We start from the raw sequence: 19,521 nt of genomic DNA, 5'->3' as shown, positions 1-19,521 counted from the left end.
GCTAGCCTTGTAAATAACTCACTGTGAGTTCTATTTTACGCCGTCCATGAACTTTTATTTTATTATTGTTTGCTGACAACAAAAAAAATTGCAATCTGAGCTGTTTGTTGTGACAGTGTGTATTGTGTAAACTGGACAGGCACCAAAGAGCATTTGTCAAAAATGTATTTTTCTTTACATAGCTCAAGCTGCAATGTCAATTTCAAAGCTTTGTAATTTGTAGATTATGAAAAAAACAAAAACAAAAGAAAACCCACATCCTCATGTCCCCTGAGATTGACATATGAGATCGTGAGCACATGCTTTGTTTCTCAAATTTTTAGCCTTTTAAGGTTAAGGTAAATTTTTGTCTCCTCAGTCCACAAAACCTTGGAAAAATCGCCTTTTGATTCTTCCTACAGCTTGGTTACGTCTCTAACTAGCACAAATGTAGTCTTCACAGGCAAAACCCAAATCATAGGCATATTAAATAGACTTCTTTTTTTCAATGTTAATAGTACACACTTGGGCAACCAAATACACTTGTCAGCAGAGGTGGGCATTTCGTCAGTACTGTTTTGTTGACGACAGACGAATGATGGACTAACGAACAGTCTGTCAGTACTGATGGAATACCCACCTCTGTCTGTTGGTCCTAAAATAGTGGTGATGACGGATGTGTGGTTAAAATAAGACGTTAGACTACAATTTGGTTTGACGAAGACGGAATGGTGCCCAGGTCAAATTTTGGAAAATGCCTATTTCCTACCTCTGCTTGTCAGTCACATGCTCCAATACTTTTTCACACAGGAAAAATAGGTAGTTTAAGAAAAAAAGGTGCTATCTTATATCTAGTTCCTCATCAGATGCAGATGTAAATTCCTTAAAAGAAACTGAAATGTTTTATCCCGCTATTACGCAGGTCCTGTCCCAGTGTCCCATTTTTTTGCCATGTATATGTCAATCACACAGTTTAGCTAAAGACTTAGCTTTGACGAGACGAGACGAGACAGACAAACTTCTACACATAACGTTGACAATGCACTCACACCGACTAGACAAACAAAACAGACTAATGCTGCATTCGCGGATGGTCGGAAGTCGGACTTTTCAGAGTTCAAACCAGGAAGTGTGTACGGAAACACCCCCTTGAACTCGGAAATTTAATTTGCGAAGTCGGAAAAAAAAGTACCCCGACTTCACAGTATAAAACTAGATAGTTTTCTTCATTCACAAATATTCGACATAACTTGACGTGACAGTATGCCTCTATCTCTCTGCATGAAATTATACGGTGAGCTACTGAACTGCATTGAATTGCTTATGAAATAAGATAAAAACAATAAATGAAGCAAAATTGCGCGAAGGTAAGATTGCTGGAGGTCGAAAGGAGTTTTGAGGACTAAAATAAAAAACAATTCATCACTATCCACCATTTTGATTGTTTACTTTCGCCTCGAACACTTTCAGGTCGGAACTGGGAAAAAAACAACTCAGATATATCCGACTTCCGATCATCCTTGAATGCAGCATAAATACACCAACATTAATGAGACACACCTGGGGAAGGGAAGACACACACAGGTAGACGTAGTTAGACATAATGAGACAAGGGAAGAAAACGGGAACATATGAAAAAAACAAGAACACCCATAACAAACAGAAACCCAACCCCCACAGAACTGAAACATGACACCCTTCCTATTTACTTCCAAATTCATGTTTGCATTCTCATTCGCATCCACAACTAATCAGTAGCAGGAAAGAGTTACGTAGCAATTCCAATGTATAATGTTCAACCGGCACAAGGTAAACGGCACAGCCAGCTTTCAAAAGCAATCGTGACAAAGCAAAAAGCTTGGATAATGGTGAGCATTATGGGATTGACTTGTCAGCGCTGTTGAAGAGTCAACCAATATAGCATTTAGCATTAGCGATTGAAACGTATATCGTGGCCGTCTTTTGCAAATATTATTCATGCCTTTACCGAACTCCAACCATGCCTGAGTGAATAAAAAAAGCTGCCTCGTCTTAGCTTGCTGTATCCAGCAGAAGCCCCCGCTTACCCAGGACAGGGTCAAAGTTGTGTCAGAGGTGGGGCTTGAAACTCCTTCTGACAGGGAACTCTGCCAGATGTTCCCTGCAGACCCTTACAATTCGTTTGTTTATATGTCATGCCTCACCATCATCTCCTCCATTATCCAGTCAACACACCAGCAGGTGGCGATCGTTTGACACCTCCGCCTGAGTCTGTCAACGACATGCGACATGCAGTCATCGAGCTGCATCATTGCGTGTCTTAATGTTTTCAGTTTACAGCAAAAAAAAGAAGAAAAAAAATGTGTTGATCGCACCGTTCCAATGCTTTTGAAAGTTAGTGAATATTGTACAAAGATAGATGCTCGTTTCTTGTACTCAGGAGGGGTGGGTTTTCTTCTACGGCAGGCAGGGTGTTTGACATTAGAGCTTCTGTTGTAACTGAGTGAATACATAGTACATTTGTATTTTTTTGCCTTAGACATTTTTATCAATACTTAGAATGGCCTGATAGTCTCATAACAATAAATATGAAGTCCTTGTAACAACAGCATTTACAGCAAAGATGCACAAGAGCAAAGTACCGTAATAAAACCAAATTTCTTGATTGTACCCGTTCAATTAAATAACTATATTCCTAAAAAAATTTTTTTTTAAAGTTAAATTTTGTTTGTCCCTGAGACAATGCTGCTTTATGGTCCACTATTATATTAACAATGAAAAAGTAAGGCTTATGAATGCAATTTTGGCAAATGTTACTTAGTCATTTCTGAAATTATTACCTTGTAGAATAAATTGCGAATAAAATTCAAGGCATCTTCTCACATGACCTTAACTCATTCACTGCCATTGGCGGCTATAGACGTAAAAATTTCACATTTTTTCCCACTTTTGTTAACAACAGTATGAAAACCTAGAATTTTTTTCACTTTTTAAGTTTTACTTCTTTCTGTCCCCTTTCATTCTTTTGCTTTACTTGGAATTTGAATATTGTTTTTTATTGTCGTTTTTTCTTTTCAAAAGTAATGAAATTAATTGATTGATTGAGTTAACTAGTGAAGCCATACATCTAATTATGATTAAAAAAAACAAGACAAACTTAAAAATATAAGGTAGTGTAATCTACTTTCTTTAGTAAAATATTGACATACAATTCAAAACAAACATGGTGAAGCAGTATTTAGTTGTTAAATTGCTCACAAACAAAATAAGCTTGAAACAGAAATGTCAGCCTAAGATGTGAATGCTTTTAAATCCAGGTTAAAAACAGTTTTCTTTTTTCACCTGTTCTCACCTGTATTTGCTTCATTTGTAAATGTCGTTTGTTCTTTTGTTTGTAAGTTCTTTTACATGTTGTACTTTTTACTATGTGAAGCACATTGAGTTACCTTGTGTATGAAATGTGCTATATACTGTAAATAAATCTACTTTGCCTTGACTTGCATCACATTTAATACATTTAATAATTAAAAATTGGATCCGACACTTTATGCAATTAAATTGCAGACTAACATCGATGATAACAATCTGCAACATGATATTAGTGTTGGCAATTTGCTCATCTCCAGTGTATCGCATTCTGATGAGCCATCCTTCTCTGTGCATATTATATAAGAGCTAAGGGAATCCAAATGCAACAATATTGACACAGAGCAATTAGAGCGGGGTCATTGGGTCTGTTGCAATTTTAAGACATAGAAAAACAGGATTTGAATCACTGGATTGCTACCTGGCTGGGAAGATGGAAAACCGTACACAAAGAATCCGAATTTGTGTTGATTCCCATATTCAGGCAAGCAAGCCTCACAAGCCTGATAACCCTGCAACTGAATTAGAGGAATGGGGTCTGGGGGGGGATAATGGGAAAAGCGGATGGCTAATGAAACAGAAGGGGCGCTGGTTTAAATTGAGATTTCCAAGCCTGCTGGATGCCTTGACCCCAGCTCAGCTCCTCACCTTCGAGGCCTCTATGCGCAACCATTGCCTGACCTCGGGAGGCGCCGCAAGTGTCGGGAGCTTTTCAAAAAACTTGATTGGATTTTGGGGACGGAAAAACAACTTGAATTCAAGGAGTGTGGCTTCAAAATGTATACATATATATGACGGCGTATAAGGGCCACATATGAATATAATTTTTTTTTTAGAGGTTGGGGGCAATATTCAGAGAAAAAAAACTCACAAATTTGCCACTTTATAAAGTGGCAAATTTGCAAGAACAAAAATCAGAAACTTACGAGAAAAACACCTAGCGTATTACTCGGATGTTTGTGCCACTACTTTTTGGTCAGGTTTTCAAATAAGGAGATAGTAATTGCTTTAGCAGAGACTAACCATATCATGTTAAGCATTCGCTCTTTGAAGCGATGGGTACGGCCAGCGACAAAGACGCCTTGCTTTGCCAAGGTCCACATCTTGAAGATCAAGCATTTAAGTTAATTTATTAAAATGTATATTTACATGTACGTTTATGTTTCCAGAATTATTATTTACACATTCATACATTTTTTTTATTTTTATTTTTTACAAGGAGCTAGGTTGATGTGTCGAATCTGCTGCTCTCCGTCATTCACTTGCATTTACCTAAAGTATGCTAGTTTCTGATTGGTTAGTGTTAGTCAGCTGATAGGGGATCAGGAAGTGTTGTTGCTCTAGCTGCCGTGTATGACGAGTAAAGTTTAAATTAAGAATGAATCCGTTTCCATCCTGCCTTTTTATTTTATAAACATTGTCCTATTAACCACCAACAAATCGTCACATTAGACTATAGTTACGCTACGTGTATTTGTCATAAGTTTCTGAGTTTTTTCTCGCAAATTTGCCACGTTATAGTCTCAAATTTGCAACTTTTTTAAAGTCTAAAATTTGCGAGTTAATCTCAGAATATTATTCCCTCTGAAAATAATAATAATATATATACGTGGCCCTAATACGCCGTCGTAGAGTTAAGCATTTCATGAATTTGGTCAAATTCTAAATTGTACAACCTGCAGAGGCATTTGTTGTTAGAGGGTGTTAAATATCTGGGTTCATTATCTAATTTAGAGCAGTAGTAGAAGCAGTAATTCCATAGGGAAACTAATGTAAATGAATATATTTTCTCATAATCTTTGTAAACAGTTTTAAATAAAAATATTTTTATTTTATGGTGCCATAATTAGTGAGTGCTAACAAATCTACACGTGGCAACATAGTGTTGTATAAACCGGAAAATTAAACAAGGAAATGGTCCAAAATGAGTCATGTCTTACATTTTTTTCATATAAAAATGATGCTGTTAAATTAATTGATTGGACAGTAGAACAACTGCACCAGATGAGTAATTATTGCATGCACAGAATAATAGGCTGGGTGTATCATTTTCTATATTTATTGTGCCTTGGCTTGTGTCACCCATAAAAGCATTGTCACCAGGGAATACATTAGGATAAAATTGCCTCTGTAAAACACTTGTCACACAATATATCCTCTCAAAATGGCTTTCTGGCAATTATAGTTCCTGTAATAAGGAAACACAGTGTTGTTATCTGATATTACTTTTAGCTTTAATACGTTTGAAATGCTAACGTTAGCCACAACCCGGGACTTTTTTGTGTGTGCCGGCTTTGGGCACTAAATGGTCCTGAGGGAGGTCTAGTTCAGGGGGTCCAGAGTTGTAGAGTTGTAGAAGAAGGTGCTTCAGAGAAGAAAATGTGAATCTGGGAGGAAGAGAGGAAGACGTGCATAGATGTAAAAGAGAACAGAAGCAGGAACCCTAATTATCGTTAAAGACTTTTATTTCCCTTGCATAGAGCTTGACAACACGTTTCTTTATGTACTCTATAAAAGGTCCAGATTGTGTGTGCGTGTGCGTACGCATGTGTGGCTTTTACTTAGCCACTAACAGGCCTCGGATTACTGACTATGAAAAGTGGAACTGGTAGCTGTTGTGTTTCTTAAGATGAAAATCGCCTTGTGATTGGCTGGCGTTGTGCTGTTGCTGCAGGCTGGTTGGGTTATTTTGGATTTGTGAATCGAGGCTGTTGGATAGATATTGTTTAGAGTTGCTAGGATTTATCTAGTTGCTGTTATGTACTGTACGTTTGCTATCACTAACCAAGTTGGAGCTTTATACGTGTCAAGTAATAGGCCTCATAAAATATCTGTTGTTAGAAAAGAGAGATGACTATTCTTATACCCTCCATGAGGCAACAGTGACGTACTTACAGTTACTGTTGCCATAATGAAATGCACAGTTGGTTCTTGTGCAACAACAGCTTTTATGATTTTTGTCATTCAACACAATAAAAGATGGGATTTAAATTTGCTTGGTCTCACAAAAAGATGGCATTGTTAAGGATTACAGCCCTTTCATGATAGTATTTCCATTTTGATGGACAATTTTGACAAAGAGACATTTTAGTGAATACAATTTACTGTATATAGACCATGGGGTCTAGATTTGATCATCTTTCCAAAATGTGTTCAACCATGGCGCCTGAGACACTCCTGGATGTGGATTACGAATTTCTCAATAACGGGGACACACTCTTCCCTTGGAATAGCCCTAATTTTAGCTGTAATTTCTGCCTTCACATTACCAGAGAAAGGAAAAAAGTCAGCCTCATATGACAATGACAAATTATCAAAAAAGTCCAAGTTTACATCATTTTTTTCATAAAACTAACAACACATTTGTACGTATCCGCCTGGATGAGCTTCTGTTCAGTTAGAATCTTGTAAAGGTACAATAGTCAAAATCCGCCTCAATGATTCCTGGGGAATGTCTAATTCTTGGCAACGCCTCCGAATCGACTGTGACTGCGAGTGTTAGAGTCCCTGACAGCATCGTTTCCAGCCATCACTCAAATGTCAGACAGTTTGGAACCCTTTAGCATTAGAGCTCAGGTTCTGAGCAGTTCCTTCTCAATTGCCGGCACACATTCTAATTTCCTCAATTGATTTAATTTCGATTCACAAGAGTTCACTTTGATTCAATCTCGATTTTTTCCTATTCGATTCACTTCAATTCAATCTGATATCGATGAATGTCAAGGACATGATACATTTAATTGTCTTAAAATGCTATAAGTCAGCTATGTCATAAATGTAAAAAAATATATGTTTAAATTCATGTGAACAGTAAATTTCAAGAAAACAGCAAAATACAAAATAAATTCTGCCTTAAAAATTAAATTTTCTTAAGAATTTATGGAAAAAAGAGATACATAAAATAATCGATTAATGGTTTTATGAATCGATATCGAGCTTGAAAGGAAAATTGATTTGATATTGATTATTCGATTTTTTAAACCCAGCCCTAGCACCAAGATGCGTGCATCTGCAGAATATACCAAACCTAAGTCTACCCTGCCCTGCGTAGATTTATGTGCCAAATTTGCACTGGTGCAGAAATAGAGCCTATGATGCTGTTTCTTTCATTTCCCATACTTTTCTCTTTCCATCATCCTGCTACAAGTTGAGCAAGGCATAAAATGAGAAAATACATGTTTTTTTTTAAATCCCTGTGAATGTTGGCAGGGGTTCGCAAAACAGGGTGAGGAAGTTTAATTTTTTTTTAATGAAATTTGGTTATCTTTGTCCATTATTTTACTTTGAGCCTAAAGATGTTTGTGACAGTTGAAACTGATATATTTGGTGTTGCTAAAATTTACAGTTAGAAATAGAAGAAATAGATGCAATTGTGCAATATTTAAGCATAGCCAATGATAACTTGACAAAACCAACGCTACGATAATAGCACCATAATATCGACTTTGGCATTGCTATATAACCCTATTACAAATTGATGAATTTGGGATTGCTATCAGTTGTGATGGGGGCCTCGGCCACAATAGTCACCACAGGGACGTTGGGAGAATGTGTGCTGGACTCAGGGGACTTGAGGATCAATGCAGCGACTGCAGGCTGTGATCTTTTCTGCTAACGGGAAATAACAGCAAGCCACTGTGGCCTCTTTGGGAGTATTAGAATACATACGTAATGGTAAGTCTGGCGTTTTTCATCTTAGATGATTAAAAAAAATAGACATTACTAAAATTCTATGATAATACTTTGACATTGCGAGTCAAAGCTGAAACTTCTTTCTCCTCTGTGTATCTATTTAATAATAGTCGCAGTGGTGCCCTCATTAGCCTTCCGCCTTGAACTGGTCTGTTTAAAAAAACGCCGTCCCACATCTATTCTGTGTGTGTGTGCCAGTTTATTGTGTGGATACAAGGGGGGAGTGTCTGCATGTGATTGACCATTATGTGAGAGTAGCATATGTCAGGGTTCAGTCATGCCAACACGCAAACACACACATGTGCGCGCACACACATACACGAATGCACAGATGCACACATATTGGAATTGGGGTAATTTAATGACACAATTAAAGATAATTGGGCATTACAAAAGTTATTTGTAAATGTTATACCATATTGAAACCCCCTATATTAGAGGCACTTTTTTCTAATGATACAACATTGTACCTTTTTTTCCACCATATACATGCTTAATCATATGAAGAATGAAAAAGACTTGATAAAGATAGAACAGTTATTAAATATTTTCAGTAATAGTTAACTCATTCACTCCCAGCCATTTTCACTGAAGCAACCCCCTTCTCTCCCGGCTGTTTTCTGGATTTTGACTGATTTTGCAAGTCCCACAGAATATTGTGTTCTATTGCTACAAAAAACACCTACCAAAAAAAGATTAGAGACTCTTCTTTCATCAGGAAAAAAAGTATATTTGTATCTGTTTTAGTTTTGCAGCAATTAACATTAGAATATAGCTACATTTAATCATTATTTACATTCCTGGTAAAAACAATGGCAAAAAGAGCTTGTGGCAACATGGCCCTGGCTGATGTCTTATACTCTGCTGCCACCTGCTAGCCATTTTTTGTAATAACTACTATTGCATTAAGCAACCTCTTCAGGTCAGAGGCTGCATCAAAGCATATAAATACGTTTTTGGTACCATGGCAATACTTAATATTGAACGTTTTTATAGGTTTTTGGGAGGAATTGAGTTAAGGATGTCTCAGGAAAAAACAAAAATAATTAATTGGAAAAGTCTGAGAATATTAATGCACATAGAGTCTGTGGTAAACTGAAATCAAAGTTACTTTAAATATCTATATGAAAAACCCTTATAAACCATAACTCTAAAACAATTAAATGCCAAACTGCTAGCAATTGAACATGCTATTTATTTTTTTATTTTTTATTATTTTTTAAATCAAATTATTTTTGTTGTATTCTTAATCTTGAAATGTCATATGTAAAAAATATCCTAAACACCTTGAGGCAATCATATATCTATACCTATCCATAATATAGCGTATTGTACTCCAAGTTCACATAAAAACTGAACATTTTACACTTTATTGTTGAGCTATCTTGCACGTTAAATGTGCCACTGTGGATTTGTTGTGCCAATATGTGTGTCTTTTCTTGAGGTGAAGACTTCAGGGGCATATAGGCTGCAAGAACAGGGTTGACGTTCTAACTACTTGCTGTTGTCAGGACGAAAGTCATAAAATTATATGAGGATTTTGGGGGATGTGGACATTATTGGGTTGAAATGTGGACATAGTGTATATTACAACCTACTGAGTATTGACTATCTATCTATCTATCTATCTATCTATCTATCTATCTATCTATCTATCTATCTATCTATCTATCTATCTATCTATCTATCTATCTATCTATCTATCTATCTATCTATCTATCTATCTATCTATCTATCTATCTATCTATCTATCTATCTATCTATCTATCTATCTATCTATCTATCTATCTATCTATCTAGTATATGTATGTCCACAAATACCATTTGACATGAGCAGATTTTAGTTTATGTCAGGAGAAATTATCCAAATATACTGCATTGCTCATCACAAACTTTCCTCGTTTGATGAAATCCAAGTAAATACGTTAGCAACGTACTTTAATCCCATTTGAGATTAGAGGTTGTTGGGTGCTAATCTAGTAGTGGTAGATGCCTTGGTGAGAGGTGGGGGATCATCAGCAATACATGATACATTTTGAATAAGCATACGCCATTTCCGTGACCAGACATGCAAATAAGGGTTAGCATTCCATATGTTTTACATCATATTATCACTAAAACTGGGAAAGCAGGTCACTTGATGCAAATTAACAATGATAATGACGAGGTCAAATAAAAGTTCCATTGTTTATAATCTAGAAAATGGGAGCACCATTATGTCTGGGAAAGGTATTGAGTCCAAGATAATACCAATTTGCATCCTTAATAATAAATTCCTATACAAATCCTTTAAATTGTTATCAAGTCTATAAATAAGGTTGAGTTGCTGTAACGAATTGACAGTAGAATTTACAAGAAATAACTGGCAAAAAAGTTGCCAGTTAATTCTTGTAAAATCTCTTTTAATTAATGTGAAAATCTATTACACTGTGTTACTGTATTTTTTAATACAGTATTTACTGTATAGAAATTACAGTTACTTACTGTATTTACTTAAAAAAGAAAAAAGAAAACAGCAATTCATTGTAATCTAGTTTACAACAGTTTTTTGTATTCTAATTTAATGTAATTAAACAAATAATACAGTATGTCGTTGTAAAATCCATCCATCCATTTTCTTAACTGCTTATTCCTCAAAAGGGTCACTGGAGCCTATCCCAGCTGGCTACGGAAAGTAGGAGGGGTACACTGTGAACCTGTTGCCAGCCAATCGCAGGGCACACAGATACGGGTAACCATCCACACTCACAATTACACCTAGGGACTATTCATAGCACTCAATTAACCTGCCATGCATGCCTTTGGAATGTGGGAGGAAATCGAAGTATCCGGAGAAAACCCACACAGGCACGGGGAGAACATGCAAACCCCACCCAGAAAGCCGAAACAATGTGTCAGTTTTATAATAATGTAAAAAAATAAATAAAATAAAAAATAAAAAAAATAAAATAAAAAAATAAATAATAATAATAATAATAAGGGATGGGCGAGTACCAACACCAGACTCAAGCCAAGTTGTGACCGTTTTACGATAATTAGACATTAGAAACATTTAAAATTGCCATTAATTTTATCAAATTTTAAGAACAAATACTATATTGGGATATAAGCCTACAGGTCTTTCTTTAAAATTATCTGTCATTGTTATTTTTTTTTATCCGGAAAATTTTAGGTTTTAAAAGCATTAGTGGTATCATTACTTGGTATATGTATTGGTGACTACTGAAAAGTTGTATACTGTGGCACTTCTATCGGTCTGAAAAAATCGAACATCCCTAACAATCATTATTATTATTATTATTATTATTATTATTATTATTATTATTATTATTATTATTATTATTATTATTATTATTATTATTATTATTATTAATAATAACAACAGTAATAATAATACTAATAATAATAACAATAATAATAATAACATTAATAATAATAATAATAATGAATTATTAATATTATTATTATTATTGTCATCATCATCATCCAGCATATCTCATATCAACCACCAATATGACTCAATGTAAATAGAAAACAATATAATAACAATAATGAGATATTGACCATTTTTCTTACAAGATACTATTATCTTCACAACTGTCGGTTTGATAAAATATGAAGCAGGCAACTGGATGGGATTACTCCCATATTGTTTTATTCTCCCTTGTGCTTTAATCCCCCTGCAGAGAATATCCCGCTTGTACTAGTCCCTGATAACAGATTTATCCAGGATAAAAATCCATGTTGTTACATTGCCTCCCCTCCTGTCAGAGACCAATAATCCAGGTCCCATTGTAACAGGATGTTAAACAATACCAGCAGCTGTGCATGGCCGCCTGTTGAAATGAGGGCAGGTTTTTCCAACAGGTAATCTTTATTTATATATTTTTTTTATTCTCCTAAAAATGCACACTCTTTCCCCGAGTGTACAGAATATTAACCTGTTGGTTCACAGTCTGATAGTTGTGTTTATTGTGCCTGTATGTGCGCAAGGTGAGCATTCAAGCATAAACATAATAATGCATTTTGATGACAGAAAGCGTGACGAAAAAAAACACATTTGGCTCCTTGTAAAAGCTGAATCGATATGAAAGTTGAGGTGTTCATGATTCGACTGACTGCACAGGTCGATGTAAAATATGCAGCGGAGAGACGACTTAGCAATTGCCATTCATTAATATTCCATTAGGACACTGTCAATAGGAGCGAGTTATGGCAAATAGCCAGACTGTAAATGTTGTCTGTCCTTCCATGTGAGAAACATTCATCTCTACTCATCTCAACTGGGTTATTATTCAGGTAACTCCAAGGTGTTTGAAGAGTCTTGCTGCTTCACTGTGGAGACGCAGCCATGCTGACTGAGGTGTTGTTGCAGACAGGAGGGCATTTGGGCAGATTAGGGTCGAACCAGCAAGTCCATTAAAGCAAGCTTTCCTTTTCTTGAGTTAAAGTGGAGGTATGACAGAGCACCACCAGGTACAGGTACCACAATGTCACTGCGTAATTTCGTTACGGTTGCTTGGTCAGTCCAAAACAAGGCTTTATAATTGACAACATTGTTATTGATTTCTAGAAATGAAAAATAAAATAAAATAAAGCAACACAAGCAGATTCAGTGAAACTACGAAGGGGACAGCTCATAGTGGTTAGCAGTTCTTCATTGCTTTCTTTCTGAACTATAGTCAAAATTATAATAAATATGTACTATTGGATTTACTTGTTTTTGTGTGTATGTTTACAAACCGAGTTAAATTCAGTGAACTTCATTGGAAGCTTGATGCTAATGTTATAGAAGCCAAGTGGGCTGTTAATTTAGAAACAATTGCAAAAACAAAAGGTCTAAAATGCTACATTTCCTTTCATGTTTCAGACAGTCACTCACACTTGGGTCAGTGTAACAACACATTACACTTGCTGCCCAGCCATATATCCCTGCATAATCTACACATAACAGTAACACGCACATAAGCAAATGAATTGACGCCAGCACGACAAAACTGATTTTAGCCCAGTGCTTCATGATTATTTTTTGTTATACTCCTAAGGAAGGAGACAAATATAAATAAATTGTATCATTTGTCCGTGAAACTGTTGTAAATACACCTCTGCAGATGTACTAATACTCATTCCACAATTTGTCTGAGGTGGAATTCGAACCATTGCCACCTGTTTACCGGTGAAAGCTCCGCTGCACTAATTGAAGAATTGTCTAAGCGGGGTTTGAACCCAGGTCCTCTGTGGTGGCAGGCATTTGCTCTAACTACTGATCCATTTCTGAAAGATGAATCTGTGACATTATATGTAATTGTAGGGAATACTTCAGTATAAAGCTGAATGCTAATATCTGAATGCATGTGGAATGCTTATGAAGTAAATTGAAAGATACATTTTGTGAAAATCACTCATTATTAATTGTAGTTGAAAGATGAAAAAAAAGATAAGTTGAGGTGCAACCAGTCTAAGGCAGGATTCAAACTAAAATGTGGTCTAAGCGGGGTTTGAACCTAGGTTGTCTGTGGTGGCAGTGCTTATTGATCTAAGCACAGAGCTAACTGAAGTCTTGTAACTCATGGCTCAGCTCAACTGCGTATTTATATTTAAAAGTTTTGTACAAAGCTGAAAGCTATCAATGATGAATGGGGACACGTGTTTACTGTTTAATGATTTCAGTGCAGTTATAACGTGGAATCAGACAATAAATACCATTAGAGGCGTGAATTTTTGAAGCAAGTTGAAATCTGAATGGTGTAAATTGGAAGTATTATGTGCGAGTTTTTGTACTGTAAAAAACTGAGGAGAATAAAATGCTATATTCGTATTGAATAAAGAATCTGGATATTCTTCCATCATTCCCACAATTCTTAATCCTTGAGGTATTTTAACGACGTCTGGTAACTGTTGTAAATTGTAATACATAAAGAAATAAGGAAATAAATGCAAAAAATATCCACTTAAAAACTTACTTCTTGGCAAAATAATATGTGCTTATTTTGCTTCAAACACTCAGATTCAACACAGCTTATCATAGGTCCCACAACAACTGCTATATTTGGCACACAGTAGTAAACAGTACTGTTCTTTATGTTATGCTGTACTAATCATTCCACCCGTGCTGTACTGGTTTTTGTATCTTTGTCAATATTTCTGTCTGTACTCAACACTCCTACTCTTTACACTTCACAGATTCTAATGGAAATAGAAATAACACAATGTACGTTTGAAAAGTCTCAAAATTCAAATACAAGCTGACCTCAGCCTCAGCAGGCTTTTTTCATTGAAATTTCTCAGTCAATCAGTGGACCATGACCTGTATTTTACAACGACACAATAACCGGACTGCAGCTCTGACAAGGTGGGGGTCACAGGGGTAGCGGGCTCATTAAAACCAAAACCATAGATACACATGAAAAGGAGTGTTCACACAGAGGAATTGGCCCAAACAAACACATGCATACACACAACGACACCATCCCCAAAGCTGCATAAGTAGAGCTTATCCCTTCTTGGAGTGCTCTGTTCTGATCTGCCTCCTAACTCTGATCCCTGCTCACCCCCTGGGTCAAACACACGCAATTTCTGAAATGTAAGGGCGTCTTGGATCATGCATGGCTTGATGGCTGGATAGCAGGTGGAGGACGACATAATGGTCCTCTGCCATTGGGACTTTTGCAGAAAAGGAGGACAACAGGTACAGATGATGATTTGACTGGTGTAATGTTTGGCACCACTTTTCAATGAGATCACCCTTATTAAATTCTTAATAATGATGCTATAAACACTCTGCCTTTCAACAATACTGGGAGGTGTTGGCTCACTACTGTTCACTAGTGGGTAGGGTAAGTAAAATTAGTAAAAAAACAAAACAAAAACAAAAAACAACCAACCATTTAGTCTGGTCAAGGCGATAACAATGTTAATATTATACTTATACAAAAGTGCTTCTCAATACTTTTTTTGTCCCCTCTCCCCAGAAGGAAGAAGAAACTATTTCACACATGCCCAACTGTCCACTGCGACTATAAATAGAATAATTTGATTATACAATTGTTATAAGTACATTTCTGCTAAGGAGCTAATTCTCCTTGCATATTCTCTGACAATGAGAGCGCCACTGTAAGGGATGTTTAAGGCAAAAAATGAAAAAAAAAAACATGTTTCAAGTTCTCTCATTATTTGCTTGGTTTTAACATTTCAGAGATGGTCCTATTAACATTCTTCTGTTTGCGTTTCTTCATGAACCAGGCTACACAAAAAGTTGGAGCTATTCGGCTTTTAGGTACAATTTCAAGATTAACCTAAAATATTTTTTTAAAGGTGAGCTTACTTCGACCTTCTCTAAACTTTTAATGTCCAGCTGTTCAATGTTTCAGGTCTTCTTGCACAGCTTGAAGTTCTCTGTCAAAGAACTGAATGGCAAAATTCACAACAGGTGATCTACACTATGAATCATATTTATGGACTGCAAGCTTCATTGGCAAACCACAACTTTCTTCTTTTCAGAAAAATAACATCATGATCTGCACTTTAATCACACAACTTGCTTCTTATGTTTAAGTGAAAACTTCTATTAAAAAATTAATTTGTTTTAAAAACTAATCACATTTTAAACTGTTATTTTAAAAAAACAACCAAATACCTGCTGTCAGGCACACAACACAAACAAACAGCCACGGGGACTGGCAAACAGAAAGCAGGAAGAACTTCAAAGGCAGAAAGAGAAAGCTGAGGTGATTACCAGAAAAACGACAAGTCAGGGAGGTCCTAGGCAAGCAAAGTCGAAACCGGGAGCTAAAACAAAAAAAGAGTGCTGGAGCGGATACACGTCGTACGTTTTGATTGGATATTACGGCACACGTATGTTTATAGTCCCAAAGCAATGTCGGACAATAAAGTAAGGTATGTCTGGGGGGTCGACGAAACAGAAATTGTTTTGGAATTAAATAAAGAAGCAAATATTAATGTTATTTTGGATGGAAAACAGCAAAAAAAAAAACGCTACGGTTTATTAAGAATTACAAAAGAAAACTCATACGACGTCATCGCACCGTGCAGTCGCTTCCTGGTCTTCTTCTTTTAAATTACTGGTGGATCACATCTCTATGGTGTATACCGCCACCTACAGCGTCAGAGTCCCCTCTCAATATTCGCAATAGAAGAACAGATGGAAACGGGCATAAGTCATATGTCCGTTTTTCAGTAAATTTGCTTAAAAAATTCGAAACAATTGGCTGGAAACCTGTCTACTGACATTAGATAGTATTACCATAATACATTTTATGTACCGTACACTCAGCAAGTATTACTCTAGTAGATATTTTAAATATTTAATTAGATTATATAAACTCCATAAAAAAAGATTACACACTTTTAGAATAAACATATAGATCTGATCGCTCATGTTTTCCTTCAATTCTACTGACTGTTGTAAAGCAGACTTAAGTGATATAATAAAAAATGACCTTGCCATGTGGAATGAGCCAGTTTTAAAGAGTTACTTAATCCAAATCACAAAACAACATATTTCCTCTCAATCTATTTAAGAGATAAGTCAGCAGTTTGATTCAACTGACCTTTTTGTAATCGCCACAAAAAATGCACCTCAGGTTTGCTTGTGCTGCTTAAAGACGATTATATTATGTGTTATGAAAGCTACCGTTAATGTGCTGACTGCTGAGCTTGTTAGTCTGTGATTGGCTTGGCATTTGACTTATGACTGTAATTTAGCCATGATGACATTAACCATTACTTGATGTTTAATTGGACTGTCACTCAGCAGGACGCGAGCGATATAAGTGTATCGCAGGTGCAGTGTTAAACAAATATAATTTCAAAGATGATCATGCTGCGAACAAGATAGAAACTCTTGACTTGTAGTCTGAGAGCAGTTGATTTACACAGTCCCCCTAGACGAAGGGCGCCCACACTGATGAGTTCTTTCTTAAAAAATAAATAAATACATACATAAATAAAACCCCTCTAAGAACCGACATGCAGAGCTGCATTAATCAGGTTGCTCGGTCACTGTGTCCCATAATGAATCACTGCCTTGGTTTCGGCCTTGACCCCTGGGGTCATGCTTTTTCTCCACGACCACTTCATCACGGAACAATCTGCTGGGCGATCGCAGACAAAAGACACGCAAGCTCACCTGACGACCTTGCCCCATGATCCATGGACAGAGGTTAAGGAATAAAATAAACAAGGAATTGAAAGACTGATTCACATTAGTGTCGTGACCAATGTGCATAAAAATATGCTTGACATCAGGAGCTCAAGGCATTTTTTTTTTGCTTAAATTTTAATTAATTTTAATTAATTTAATTAATTCTGTTCAGGCTTAAGTACTCTCCGTTGCCTTCACCACGGTAATATTGGAGTTATCAGTTGTTGTTGTTATAGTGTTTCATTGTCTTTTAAATTTCAACATGCATAACTTTATTTATATATAATAACTTAGTTGTGTTATTACTGAATGTTAAAATAATATTTAAAAATTGTCTTGAAAGTTAGCAAGGGGATTTGCATCGTCATTGCTTACTATGGGATGAATGTTTTCCATACCTGAACACATCAGAGGTCAACCGACATCTGCTAGCAAATTGTTGATGAGCCCTCAATATTTAATAAAAAATAAAATGCAAACACTTTTAATAAATCCGTAACATTTGTGTTGTCATGTGTTTTTCAAATTGTTTCTTAAATATATTGTCATCTATTGTCTATCTGGAGTTTCTTAATAGAAGAATACATTTTAGACTAATCAAAATAAAACATTAAAAGGTGTTATTTATATATATATATATGTATATAAAGTATAATATGCAATTTATATAAAACTACAAAACATTAATTGCATCTTTCTTGAGACAATCACAAATGTAAGTAGATAGAACATAGGAGGTCAGGAAGTAACTCTAAAATTTTAACCAAAGGGAGACTTTAAGAAATAATTTAATTCTCATGATTCAAAATCCAAAAGTTTGATTAAATCCAGTCCATAACCATGATCTACTTTATAAAAGTTAAGAGCCAAAGAGTGGTTTGTAGTAATCACTTACACCATCTTATTTTGAAGTTTTTATGACATCACTAGCTGGCAGCAGCAACTGAATCTTCAACGTGTATGCTAATGTTTATATGCCAGCATACCAGTTGTCCTTTCTGAGGACAAAACAAAAGTCAAATTGGCACAAAGTTTTATGTTAATAGTAAAAAAAATAAAAATAAAAAAGGATGGGTATTTTTTAGTCACTGGAGGACGATGCGGTGGTTTTATGGCATGGGTCACATCTGCCATGGGATAATGACAGGGGTAAGCCAAATGGAACATGAAGCGTGTGTGTGTGTGTTGGGGGAGTTATGTGCTTGAGCCGTGTGGGTTGCAAAGGGGGAATTAATGAGTCTCATATGAGCTATTATATGTACCTTAGCCCCACTCTGCAATAATACAAGCCGACAGTGGTCCCTAACAACAAGAACAAAAACAACACACTTGTGCTGATAAAAGCAATTAACGCTACACTTTAGTTATTTTTGGAGCAAGGAAGTAGAAATCATCAGATTTTCGTTTATCATTCAAGTTTCTTCTTCATCACATATATAAAAAAAAGAAAATCTGATGCAGGAATTCCAACACATAAAGCTTGAGAATGGGCCCGACACAGACTATCCTGTGGGTCAGGATCAACTGACTGGCAGCTGTACTACATGCTGTCTGACCACTAAGCCAATTAGGTCATCTGTTTTCAAACGCAGGTCCCAATGACCTACACTTGTTTATCTGGTTCACTGTGTACAATTCCAAGCATTCTAACTTACACTTATCTTTTCTTCCTTTTTCTAGACATGATATATAACTAAGGTTTCAGTTAAGCTGAAGATCCAAATGGTTCCTATTCTTCCCTGCTCTTAACTGGTTTGAACTGTTAAGTGTGCAAGGGTGCAGATAGATAGGAAGATGCAGAACTGGGATAAAGGTTACGGTCTATAAGTCACCTATATAATTATACACGCCAATTTGACAACAGACTATGGTACCTTCCACCTTACATATACAGGGTGTCTCGAAAAATGCACTCAGTACAGTAAGGGTCCAGTAACCTTGCTCTGCAAGCTGAATTCTTGCTGTACAGGGAGTCCTTGAACTACATCGTAGTTAATTTCCCATTTTAAAGTTATGTAAAGTTGTGTTGTTACCTCCAGCAACTGACGTCCATCAGCCTTTCGGCTCGACATCAGGTGCGTCACATTTTCGTGTTTAAGCTCTGCCATCCGTCAGCAATGAATGTCCGTACACAAAATATTGGTTCCGGCGTCTTCTGGGTCGCGCAAATATATATATATTTTTTATTACTGTACAGTAAAAAAAGTATTTTGATGTAAATTTCGACTTTAAGGGGGAAATCCGACTTAAGTCGAAATTCAGGTTTTATCGCCAGAGTAGGAATGGAACTCCGCCGTAACTTGAGGACTCCCTGTATTTGTGAGTTCACAAACTCCCGAGAA

Source organism: Leptonotus elevatus, chromosome 20, assembly GCF_054856555.1.
Source record: "Leptonotus elevatus isolate MCC_2025b chromosome 20, RoL_Lele_1.0, whole genome shotgun sequence".
NCBI classification, from domain to species: domain Eukaryota; kingdom Metazoa; phylum Chordata; class Actinopteri; order Syngnathiformes; family Syngnathidae; genus Leptonotus; species Leptonotus elevatus.
The sequence above is the reverse complement of the archived record's forward strand: the minus strand, read 5'-3'. Positions refer to the sequence as shown.